The sequence below is a fragment of the Dicentrarchus labrax genome, unplaced genomic scaffold (genome assembly GCF_905237075.1).
Source record: "Dicentrarchus labrax unplaced genomic scaffold, dlabrax2021, whole genome shotgun sequence".
In the NCBI taxonomy this organism is placed as follows: Eukaryota; Metazoa; Chordata; class Actinopteri; family Moronidae; genus Dicentrarchus; species Dicentrarchus labrax.
In genome coordinates, this window is record NW_026136712.1 from 5,536,485 (window position 1) to 5,549,336 (window position 12,852).

Sequence of the window (12,852 nt, forward strand, 5' to 3'; positions counted from 1 at the left end):
TTCGGTAAGAGTTTGAGTTTGGGTTGCTGATCTGATTGGTTGAAGTTCGCCCGAGATAGACAGTGATAGACCGATTTTTTGTTGAAAGAGCCTGCCCTTTTCCAAATGACGCCTTCCCAGGACAATGGGTCCTTTTAAATGCTGAACACTCGAAAGGCACAGATTGAATTAAAGTTGAAAGACATGCACAATAGTTACAATATCATTATTGTTTCAATTTCTTAGAGGAGACTTTAAAGTTCCATTTGACTACGATTTCGGAGGATCATGATCAGTGATACAACAGAACATTTCCTTTAGCTCTCAACTAAACACATTTAATGTCACACTCACATCCGTCTCATCATAATTCCTGGAGAAGAAAAGGCAGTGATATATCATTAACACACCTTGTTAATAAAAGATGAACCCTGCTGTCATTGAACTCTGCATCTTTGAAGTGCCTGACTGTGCACATGAAGACCTGTTCTATCCCTGCGAGACTCTGCGATGAAATTCTGCAAACAACATGCCTCCAGCTTTTGAAAGTCCTCTGCTGTCTGATGCAGTGTTACAACAAGTGACAACAGAGGAAAAGAAGCTGTCCTGACAGGAAGCAGCTTATGTTTGCCACTGGATCAATGCAAACGCACTGCGGATGACCTCAAGAACAACACTGGGAAGAGATTGCCTGTGACACTTCCTGTAGCACAGTACTAAGTGTACCCTTAACTTCCTTTATTCTTTCAACAATCAAAGTTGTTTGGAAAGAGTTTACTGTAGACTTCAGAAGTTAACAGGATTAAACCAGCCCACTGTAATACCGTCAGATAGCTGTCACAAGCTGCTCGCTGTTGGGAACTCTAACTGTTTGAAGCTGCCTGTCCTCACTTGGCTGGTGCAGCTGGTGCAAGCAAGGATATCATTGAAACTTTGTCTGTCATGTCACTTATGTATATCCAGCTTTTGCACAACTGAAATAACTAAAGAATAAGCCACATTACTCAGATTATATCTTATAAATTGCAAAAATAAGTTAGAGCCCTTTCTTAGATTTTTTTTGGCAGTGTGCCTTACCATTTACTCTCCTCTATGCTTGTGAAATTGCTATTTATAATCAATAAATTGATTTATTAGGAGCATGAGGGGTCAGAGCATAATCCATACATACCTTTAAGTAAGTAATCAAAGCAAACCAATGAAATGTGTTGATTTTGACAATTCATTCTTGGCCTTGGAAACAGCAGTTGACAGAGCAATCTCTGCTCAAGTGCCACTTACTTGCTTGTTCCAGAGCTTCTGACTGCATCCAATGGTCTTCTTCTAGCAGATAGAGTTAGCTCAGTTGTTATGAATCTGTGGAACTCGCACTTAAAGGATGAACACCTAACTGGATGATGCCACACAGTTTGTTAAACCGAACCATGTGGGAAGCCGTCATTGGAAACTTCACTCCCGTTCTTTGCTCTTCTTAACCCCTGAACATTAGTCAGGTGAGGAGGTGATTGGTTAGTCTTGTTAAGGGCCTCAGACGTACCCTTAGGATGGTCTCAGGCCTTCCTTATGATCAGAATTCAAGCAGTTAGACACCCATGAGTGTCTGACTGGTTAAATAATCATCAAAAGATAGAGAGGAATATGGAATGAATAAAATGTTTTAAGGCTGTACTACAGTATGAATGGTTAACCTACAGTGAAACAGCTCTCACCTCCCACTGGGCTAAACTATTTCCTCTCTCTCCCTTCTCTCCAGGGGTAGAGCTGCTTCGATCACTCACTTTCAGTGCATTTTCAAGTGTCTGAAGGAAACACAGACAATTTCACGTTGACAGTCTAAGCCTGTGTGTGTGTGTGTGTGTGTGTGTGTGTGTGTGTGTGTGCCTTAATGTGGGGCCAAGCATCTGTACGTGTTCCTGTTTGTTTGTGTGTTTTGGCTCCGTGTTAAAGGAATCTCTGCGGGGATCTGGGAAAAGTTCCCATTAAGTAAACTGCGACGTCCGCCCCACCTTCACCCTGTGTGATCTGATTGTAATAAGCCCTGCATCTGTCTACCATCAGCCTCCCCCACCCTCAAGCCATCCTCCTCCTCCTCTTCATTTCTCCCTCCTGCTGCATGCTCATCTTTCAATAGGCTCGGTCCACCTCTCGCATATGGTCCCATCATGGCTAACTGCTTCGATTCACAGCTTAATTCCGATGGATAATCTATTTACCTGGGAGAGATGAAGACTGGCAGGATGTTTATGAGATTTCAGCACACCCAGGTTGACAAGGAGAATGTCTAGTTGCAATGTAGCATCTGCACGGCCATAATTGAGATGTAACATGCTGTGTGTCGACAGATTCATAAGTCCGTATTCAAAGTTTCTGAGGCACATGACATGCATAGAGTCTGATTCAGAGTAATCCACAGTGTCAGGGAGTTATTGCTGTAATCAGGCCCCATAAAGACTTTTAATCTCCGAAGGACTTGAACTTTGAAGGGCCCTGCTGGCTCAGCATGCGAAGGTGTGTAGGATGCACTTGAAATGTCCTTTTGCTCAGACTCTGTGTTGAATGTCATTCCCCCTTCCTGTCACTTGCTGCTGCATGCTATCTAATAAAGCACCAGAAAGCAGAAATGCCTGAAATTAGATAAGTAGATAATAAGGGCTTCAATTTTTGCCATCTTATGACCAATTTAAAATCTGTGATTGCAGAGCCCCTAACAGCCATTACTTATTAGACTCCTTCATGCCTCTCTGCATTTGTTTATCTCTGTTTTTTTTAAGTCAGAGTTGTCATTTTTTCCTTTTGGCTCTGGCTCACTTCAAAAGAGACTTTCATTTAATGTGGCGACCCCAGTTAAAAAAAGGTTACAAGAGAAATAAGCTGCGAGAGAGATGAATGGCTTCTTCGCTGAAACACAACTTCAGGGCTGATATCGGACCAAATGATGTCCACAGCCAAAATAAGAATGGAGTGACCAAATGCACCAGCAAGCTGTTACTTAAATGGGTTTATTTTCAGAAACACTAACCCAGAGATCAGCAGAACAGATGTACCTACAGTAACCTTCATTCAGCCTGTCAACCAAAAGACTGAAGATAACATTAAAAAATACTAAATACACCTTTCATTCTTCTCTCCTAAGATCAGTTTACGCTTCATGGGGGAAGGAGTGGTGTAATGTCCACTGTGGTATAAGTTATGTCATGTCTGAGATCAGGGGGGCTATGTCAGCTTTGTCTTGGAGATTAAAAAAGTATAACAGAAAGCCTGCATTTAAAACCAGTTGCAAACATTTGCCAGGCACAAAGCGTCTAATGAAAGATGCTGTTGGACGATGAATCCAGTGTTTGGTTTGTAAACGGAAATATATTATTTATATATAACATTTAATATTCAAGGTCCGAAGAAGATAAATTATTTTAACTTTGTTGATCCCCTGATTTTACATCTTGCGCCACCACCAGGTTTAGAATTTTAATTTGCCCAATACTTTATGGTTTATTACCATATGTCATATTCAAAGAAGAAATGACATTTCCATCAGCCTCAGTTGTACTCTGTGTTTAGTCAATATTAGCATGCTATCAGCCTAAAGCAAGAGGCTAAACATCAGCATGTTAGCATTGCCACTGTGAACATGTAAATGTTAGCATTTAGCTCAGCATCATGAAAATGCTGCTGTAAACTCTTAGTCTTGAAGCTCAGAGGATAGTCTGGTCATACGTATGTTTTTTCAAAGATAATTTTTTTGCCTTTATTGGACAGTGACAGCTGAAGAGAGATGGAAAAGAGAAGATAATATGCAGCGAAGGGCCCTGAGCTGAAATCTGACTCTTACATGGTACACGCTTTACCAGGTGAGCTTCCGGGTTGCCTATTTTAATATCTAAGTTTCAGTCCGTCAGCCTTTTAATACTTTCTGACTTCCTTACCCTGTAGCGCTCCAAACCTACTGGTCCCAACTGAAGACATAAATGTTACAAAACAGCTCACAGGCATATACTTTCATTATCAAAAAGGCAAAAATATGTCCCGGAACAGATGGGCACTGTAGCTTTAAGTAAATGTTACTTAAACAGGAGGAAATAGTGCATATATTGGGGACTATTTTCAGCCATGGATTTGGCGCATTAGTGAGTATTTACAGCAGCAGGACGGTTTATGTGGAACTGAGCCAAAATAAACTACACTGTGTGTGTTCATGGTAATGAAGGAACATGTCACCCAGAGCAATGTATGACTCACGGATGTGTTTTTAATCGTTTTTGGACAACAATGGAGCTCTGTGGCACAGAGGAAGAAGATCTATCAGGCTTTGATCCACACACACACACACACACACACACACTTGTTAGCAGGATACATTCATTGTTGATTTTGGTCTTTCCATGTTTTTGTTGACAATAAAAAAGTAACACCAGATCTATCCTTTAACACACGCTAGGGATTAAAGTCGATATTTGCGCCTCCATTTTGACTACTTCTTGCAAGCTCAATGATGGTTTTGGCAACTCTATGGGGTAGTACTACTTTGTAGTTCATAAATGCATGCTTTATTTTCAAAGGGAGCAGGTAGATTTTACTTTAAAGTCAAAATAAAAACTCCCCTGCAGCTTTACTCATGTGAATGTCCTGGAAACAGCTGGGACTGGTACTTGTATGTTTTGTGCCAGAATTTGAGATTGATTTAAGTAAACTGAGGCCACATTCTCACAAGCTGGGATGTTTTTATTTGCAGTAGTGAGACCCATCATGATGGAGACACATCCTTGGAGAGACTGTGGCTATATGAATGTATTCGAAATGTTCAATTCAACAAGTTTTCAAGCCTTTTAAGGCTTTTACTGTTGTGAAATATGTTTCTACAAATGACAAAATCTATCAATATGATGTGTTTGATTTGTGCTGGAAATAAGAAAGGAAAATATCTCACCCTGTTGGCACATTATGGACAAATCTTTATAAAGCCACGTTAAATGGCTTGTTGAGGGGAATAGTTTCCTACCCTGCGGGACATGAGTCTACATGAGGAGTCTGCATTTTCTTGTTTTCACATTATTCAAATGGTCTAATGACAAGATTAGCCTTTTGTGCTTTTGGGATTTCTGCATGTGCATGTGTGTTTGTGTGCCTGTGGGAGCGAGGAGTGTGTGACACCACAAACAATTTAGTCTTGTCCCTGGAAAGCCTTCTGTTGTATTTGTAGACATGGCACACTAATTGAAGTCGTGGCTTTCTCAGAGCAAATGAGTCTCACAGCGCAATTAGTCCGTGAGAACCATCAGTAAGAGACATTTAATCTCAGACTCTGATGGATGAACACTAAAATATTCAGCATTATTAATCATCCGGAATCTAACCCTGTGGGCGCGCCTTCCTGGATTTCATTAGTTGTTGTAGACATTTATTTCTCTAGTTACAAGCTCTAGACTCTCTGCCAGATATCCTTATTTCTATCCCACGCCACTTCAAATGTCTCTATTACTCTTCCTCTCCTCCCGTTTTCCTCCGTTGCGTCCCCCATCTGTCTTTCACAACCCACTTTGCTAGTTTGTGCGTGAGAGTGTTTTATGAGGTTAAAAGGTCCACGCGAGGGGCTGCGGTTGGCTCAGACATCATTTGTCTTCTCCCAGATTGGCTCGAGCTCCATCTATCATTTTTGCTTTTCTGGCGCGCCTAATGTCAAAAGCACCTGAGTGTGTGAAAGAGAAAGAGCCTGTTTGAGCGTCTGTTTGTTCACGCACGCCTCCCACATCCCTCCGACATCCCGAACAACCTCAGGATTGGTTCAGCTGCCACAGGAGAAAAGCACAAAAGCAAACCCTGCTCTGCGTTTGAGCTCACTGCCCTCGAGTGCTACTGGAATCCCCCCTTAACCTTGTTTTCCTTACATACCCACCGTATATGGTGTTCATTATCACCACTTCCCACTGCTATATGGGCCTTAGCGGACTCATGTTCACCTTGACAACTCCTTTGTAACTTTTTAGCCATCCGGGACTGGCAATGTTGGTTTGTGGGTTGGTCAACCACTGTGTAAACAGTTTCAAACTCAAATCATCTGTCATGAAATTTAAAAAAAAGAAAAGCCTAGTAAGTATGTATGATTGTTAAAATGAATGCAGAGAGGAAATTGTATAAAAAGTTCCCTAAACAGGATGTTTGTTTATTTGTCTGCCAGCAGGATTACGGAATAACTACTGGCCCGATTTTCATGAACTGTGGTGGAAGGATGTTGCATGGGCCCAGGAAGAACCCGGCAGATACATTAATTCATTTTCACTTTAATAATGCAAAAGGAAATAAAATTTTCATGCAACTGCAAACCCGTCATAGTTAAAGTGAAAAGTGTGCTGTGACTAAACATAATATAAAACATAACCACCTCAAACATCACTATAGAAAAAATGCATCTCAGGTATGTGAGAAGTAAGCTATCAGGGGTGGGATTTTTCCAGATTAATCCGGAATTCTGGTATTTTTCCCGACCCAAATGAATCATGCAGATCTGTAAAAAAAGTATTTTCTCTCTACTAGCCGTTCCTGCAGGCAGTGGATCCCAACAGCAGCGGAGGAGGGAGGACAGAGGACCTTGGCGGAGGTCTGTGCTGTCTAAATTCCTTTCTGGTTTAAAATGCGGCAACATATTTCCTTGTTTGTGTGAAAACTGATGGCTGTTGAACCAATAATGAGCCACAGAAATGATCATCCTGTCCTCACATTCTCTGCTTGCACTGCTTTCACCTCAGTTACACTGTTGGTGTTGTATTGGGCCAGAGAGTTACTGATAAAACTGTCCTGTAAACTCAGCATGCGCTAATTAGGCACATATGCTAATTTATTCAGATAGCTCAAATGCTCAGACAGTGACTCTTGTATAAATAAGTCATGAGTATGAAAAAGGCAGGCAGGGTGAAGAGGTGTGATAGGATTTTGGCGAGGAGGGAGTTTACTGATCTCAACTGCAGATCTCCTCCCAGGATGATGAGGGAAGAACAGAAAAACACACATATATGAACAATATAAAAGAAAATTCTGCCGTATCAGTGGTGGAACTGCAAAGTCAGCATGTATTTAAAATGCTTTCTAAGTGTGCTATATATTATCTAATAAAAGCATTGATAATTAACACTGATGAGCTGGAAAATGTAAAAATACTCAGGTCACGTTCAGATCATCATTATGGGGCTGTGGACTTGGCTGGTGCCTCACAAAGAAACAAATATCCCTCGGCTGCAGCCCGGTTGGCAAAGTATCTCGCTGATGACTGTGCTTAAAGACTGGTAAGATTCAGACACAGAGTTATTAAAATCAATCCAATGTATATGCCCGACAAATGAATAGCTCTGCATAGCACTAAGGGAAAAAACTGCTTGCATCCAAGCTGTTCCTTTTTCTTTTTTTTTTTTAAACAAACCCTCTGTAATGTTTTTGGCCTTTCTCTGTCTAAGGGGAGTTTCTTTCTCCAGTGTTTGTTGCTTCAGTGCAGCCTCTTACCTGAATAAACTGCATTCCACTGAGCGTTTATTTTCATTGACTTTACATCTTTTGCGCGGATTACATAAATAAATTACTCGTATTGGCTTTTTGCTCACAGGGCTTTTGTTGCACTACCTTTGGCGTGGCGAGTGTGGTTGTCGTCAGTTCTCCTCTGAGCAGGGCGGCGCTGGTAAAAAACGGCAGGCAGGTAAAAAATGTCTTGATCGGCCCCAGTACACCACTAATCCCACTCCCTGCTGGCTCTATATGTATTAATGCTAGACTCATGAGTTTGTCTTGTTCAACAGCCATGATTATTGTACGGCTGTGATTATAGCCTTGATTTCACAGCAGCAGGCTCCAAGCAGTCAAATCAGGAATTAATAAAAAGAAGGAAAGCTATTTTATATACAGCTCATTTTCTATTTTAAATTGCTAATATACACATTGCAATTATCCATTTAACATTTAAATTTCTATTATACGTTTTTAATTTCAGTCTGCTTATTAAAATTGCAATTACCTGTTCTATCTGCACTAATTAGATTTTCTTTCAAGTCATCATGAACTTATTATCTCCAGAAGGTATTCTCAGAGAAGTTTTTCCTGGCAATGCCTTTCATATGGAGGCTTCCAGCAGGATAAATCGCTCACAAGGCCTCAGGAATATGACCAAGGACTTCAGTTTTGTCTCTCGGGTTGAACCTAATAAACAGCTTTCCAATGTGGAGCCCCGGGATGTTGCCTGTATTGTCAGCAAATACTGCATGATGCTATTGAGTCAGCACAGCCCAAGGTCCCTGTGTTACAGTTCCTGTGTCATGTGTCCTACATGATACTAACAAGGTCAACTTGTTAGTGGTTGTCCGTGCCTTGGCTCAGGAGCAATAGTGCTGCAAATGATATGGGCTCTGTATATACACATTTCCCAGAGTGTTTCAATAAAAGCACCAGCGCCTCATTAAGCCTCAAAGGGCATTTGTAAAAACTAGATTAGAGAGTGCAAAGTCTAAATGTTTGCGTTTAACGCTCAGCACTGACAATATTGGATATTTCAGGTGATGGATCACTCGATCCCTGTATTTGCTGACTTAAGGTGACACAACAAGGGCAATGCTATATTTGTATTCTGCCTCGGAGGTGTAAACACATCACTAAACTGGAGGATTACAGCATAGCAGAGCGGCATGATTTGAAGGAGGTCAATCTGGGAGGTGTGAAAAAGGATAGAGATCGACCATAGGAGCAAATAATACAACAATGTGTTTTAAACATGGTTGTACAAATGAAAGTTCTAACCCCTCCATGCTACACACACACACACACACACACACACACACACACACACACACACATACATATTAAAATTAGAATAGAATAAAATAACATTATACACACGCATATAATATTATATTATATATCATTTAAAATATGTATACACCCACAAAGTATGTACACTTTGTGCAATGTCAGTGTAAAGTTCCATGTCATTTATTTATGGTGGAGGGCAGAGGATGAATTAAGGAGTCTCAACAATTTTCCATTGTTGTAAAAAAATATTTAAGAATCTTAAAAAGAATGAAATTAAAATAAAAATATCTATATATAGTCAACATTCCATTAATATGTTAGGTTCTGGTACACCATCTTAAAGATCCCCCTCCAGACATGTATGAAGAAGTATGTACAAATAGTCTACTTGGAACAATAAAAATATAATTTTCAGTATAATTTTCTAAATCATTAAAAATTCTAGAATCTATGAATGTTCTAATTTTGTTTATTTGTAAGTTTCCCTGCTGGACACAAGATGTCTCCTACTTCACTGTAAAGTCCATTCTCAGTGGATGTGCACTGGTGGCTTCAAGTTTCTACATCACACTGTAGAGGTTGCATACTGGACCAGGACTGACTTCCAAAGTATTTGTGATGTCACAAATCATGTTTGTAGGCCCCGCCCCTTAAAATCTGATTTTCACTGACTTTCCACTGTCAGCAGATGAATGTGAAAACATCCTTCTAGTGTCAAACTCTGCACACACAGCATTCAAACAGCACACTGTCGGAACAAGCAGAAACACTGTTTTGAGTGGGGGGGGGGGCTTTAATTTCTTTGTCCTTGCTTCTTTTTGTTGTTAATGATGAATGGAGTTCATCAGTAAATGCAGTCCCCAGCAGGCTCTTGTGTGATGACATTTTGATGTTGACCATTAGCTTCACTGTTTCAGCCAAGTGTGTTAATGACAAATACATTTGGTATTTGGAAAGGCAGATCTGCTGTGTTTTTCCTTACATTTATGCCAAGTTATATTTATCACACATCACGTACATTTTTTACTGTTCTTTTCTTCAGCTGTGATTATTTTATTTGTTTGTGCTTCTGAAAAGTTGAAAACATAATCTTATTTCTTGTGTAAGTCAAAAGCCACATGGCATTTGCCTTTGCAAATGCACCAGTAAACACTTGGGAGCACAAAGCAAATTAAATTCAACATCTGGCCTAGAGGAGAAGAAGACGTCTGCTGTGTACAATCTTATTTTTAACTGGTATTTTCTGTTTAGTCTTTGTTTACGCACCGTGTCTGTGCATTTAGGTTTATATTTGAGCAGTCCTTAAAGTGAAAACCCTCAACAACAGATTTGGAATTATCTCATGAGAAATCAGGCATTGCAACAGCTTTGCTGGAATTACGACATGACATAGTGATACACTCTTGAAAAAATGAAGCAGACAGTTTTGTATTGCATTGGAATTTCAATAACTTTCAACATTTGCTTTCTTTTTCACTTCTAAATACTTGATATGGTACTTTTCATGTAGGGCTGTTTCTCATGGTTTGAGCGATTTTGTGCCTCGTTCCATTAAGGAACATCTTACAGCTATAGCCTGCAATTATACTTCAGAAACAGATGATGTGCTTCCAACTGTGTGGCAGCAATTCTAGGAAGGCCCCTTCCTGTTTCCACAATGCATTGCCACCGTGTACAAAGCCAGGTCCACAAAGAAATGGTTTCCCCAGTTTGGTGTGGAGGAACTTGCCTGGCCTGCACAGAACCCTACCTCAACGCCATCCAACACCTTTGTATGGTTGAAGTAGATACTTATTTCATTCATTTACATTGTTTTCATTTTTATCAAAGACCATGTGACTCATCTGATAGGTTTCTAATATTTAAGTGCTGCATGCTTGCTGGGAAGTATATGTAAACAATTTAATTTGTTGCAATAAGCAAATCCTCACTTGGATATTAAAGTTATTATCAAGATTTTTTAATAAAATCAAAAACTATTTTTATACTCTTTATGGTTGGTTTTTAGCAGTAGCCATTCAATGTATTAACATTCTTTAATTAACTCTCTGTATAGCAGTTTCCATTGTTAGTTCGGAGTCCGCCATCTGTACTGAATACAAATTGCCTTCTTTAGCACAAAGGAATTCACAAGAAATGCATATGATATCTCAGTGATATCTGTTATAACTTTTTACAACTTGAAATAAAAGTTTTATTAAAAAACGTATTATTATTATTTTTACAAGACTGTTACAAATTAAAAGACGTAGGAACTGAATACGTTCTGAAACAAATCTAAATATGATAACTAGATGATGACACACAACAGTGAGTTTAATAAAATTGATGAGGAGATTTTACAGTGTAGACTAGAGGTTTCTGGTGTAAAGAAACCATGAAGTGAACTTGGAAAGTTATCAGGACTCACTCATTTTTGCTGAAGCAAGAGAAAAGTTTAGTTTTCAAAAGAATATATATTGTCTTTTTACAGTGCACCTTGTTAAGTTATCCACATATTTTAAGCCATGTAGTGTAAGTGGTTGAAAAAGAGGAGAGAGAGAGAGAAAACTATAGAGTTACATTACGCTCACAGGCTGTTCTGTGAGTACACATCCAGACATCCTATTGATTGTATCAGCTTTTTATGACTGCTCAATTGCTGTGATTTATTGCACCAGATTAGCCCATGCAGAGTGTGGATCTCTCAGCAAACAAATGCAAATACATCTTGGTTTACTGTAATGGAAGATCTCTTTGTTCCCATGGATACTAGTTCAATCTTCCACTACTGATTAGGACAGGAACTCAAACATGAGAGCGGAGCTTCTTGGTATCCCTGTTCAACTTGTCCTTCAAAGAACCAAATTGATTTTCTGTGCTTGTACGGGGAGATGGAGACACAAGATAGGCAGCTGGACCAAAAGAGAGACAGAAAACAGACAGAGAAACAGTAAAACGATATTTAAAACAGGCACAGCAGTGGGTGAAAAGAATTCACTGCAGTCTGGAGAAGGAAAACAGGGAGCACTTTGTTTCAGGAGCGTTTAAATAATGCATCCTCCTCATTTAGAGTCTTCCTGGTCTCATGATCAAACATGCTCCTGCAGCCGGGAAAAGTCTGCTGAGGGATGGAGGTATCAGGTCTTCACCCTTCCTGGCCTTGGGGAGGCTATTACAGCAGAATGCACTTGATTTAGAAGAATCCTTTTTCCATGATAAATAATGCATCCATTTTGACATGATCTCAGTGAAACTTCAAAATATTGGCCCTGTGCCAACTATGTGATATCTCAGGGACAGCCAAGTCTCCCTAGGAACTGTTCCGGCTGGACAATTCTGTACAACTATTTATTTTCAAGGACAAATGCTCGAATGCTTTTATTTCATTGTCACAGCAGGGAAAGCTCAGGTGTGACTAATAATATTAATAGTGATGTGTTTAAGGTGTAAATTCAGATATTCCAATTCCAGGGCTCTTCTATGGCTCTGAGCCATAATTAAATGGCATGGAGCCACCATTAATGTTATTAGCTACAGCTGTACTTTTTCTGCAGTAACTCAAAAAAGGCATGATCTGGTCCTGTGTCTGAAACAATCCCTCATTTGCTATTACCCCCATCACAAACACATGCAGGTTATACGTATAAACATAGCAGCAAACAACTATTTGCTATGTAAAGATATAGTGGAGTCATGGTGTCCTCCTGAGCAGACAATGACTTATCACTCCCTTTGCCTGTGTTGCTATCGCAGCCTCTCGGTGCTTTGTTTACAGAGCCGGTCAGGCTGCACATGCATTTTAGTGCTAGTTTGTTAGTTTAACTAAGTTAAACGACTGGAAATGCTGTTTTCTTATCTGCGTCTGTGAATTAAGGATCCATGTTGAAAGTAGAAGGGGAGGCACGGAGGGAGAGACGTGAGGCAAAGATGCTGTGTAAAAAGTCAGGAGTTCTAAAAACAGCGGGAAGTTAGTGGTAATAGGAGCTTATAGGGTTTTAATGTACCTTATGTCTTTTTAATCTTAACTATTTGCTGCACAACTGCACTTCTTCCTGAGTCATAACTCAGTCAAATCTAAACACACATAATTTTAGATTCAGTGAGACTTAG

The 12,852-nt window shown here is 39.9% G+C and overlaps 1 protein-coding gene across 3 annotated transcripts in view; it reads right to left on the reverse strand.

Annotated features, from left to right (window-relative positions):
* LOC127373477 (urotensin-2 receptor) overlaps positions 1–12,852 on the reverse strand; it is a 54,479-nt gene that overhangs the window by 26,331 nt on the left and 15,296 nt on the right. The window contains exon 4 of one of the 3 annotated variants that reach the window (XM_051417988.1): positions 11,605–11,654. The exons of the other annotated variants lie outside the window; for them this stretch is intronic. The gene's annotated coding sequence lies outside the window, so the exon portion shown is untranslated. Of the gene's footprint in view, positions 1–11,604; positions 11,655–12,852 lie in introns of those variants that run through there. 3 annotated transcript variants of the gene reach the window in all.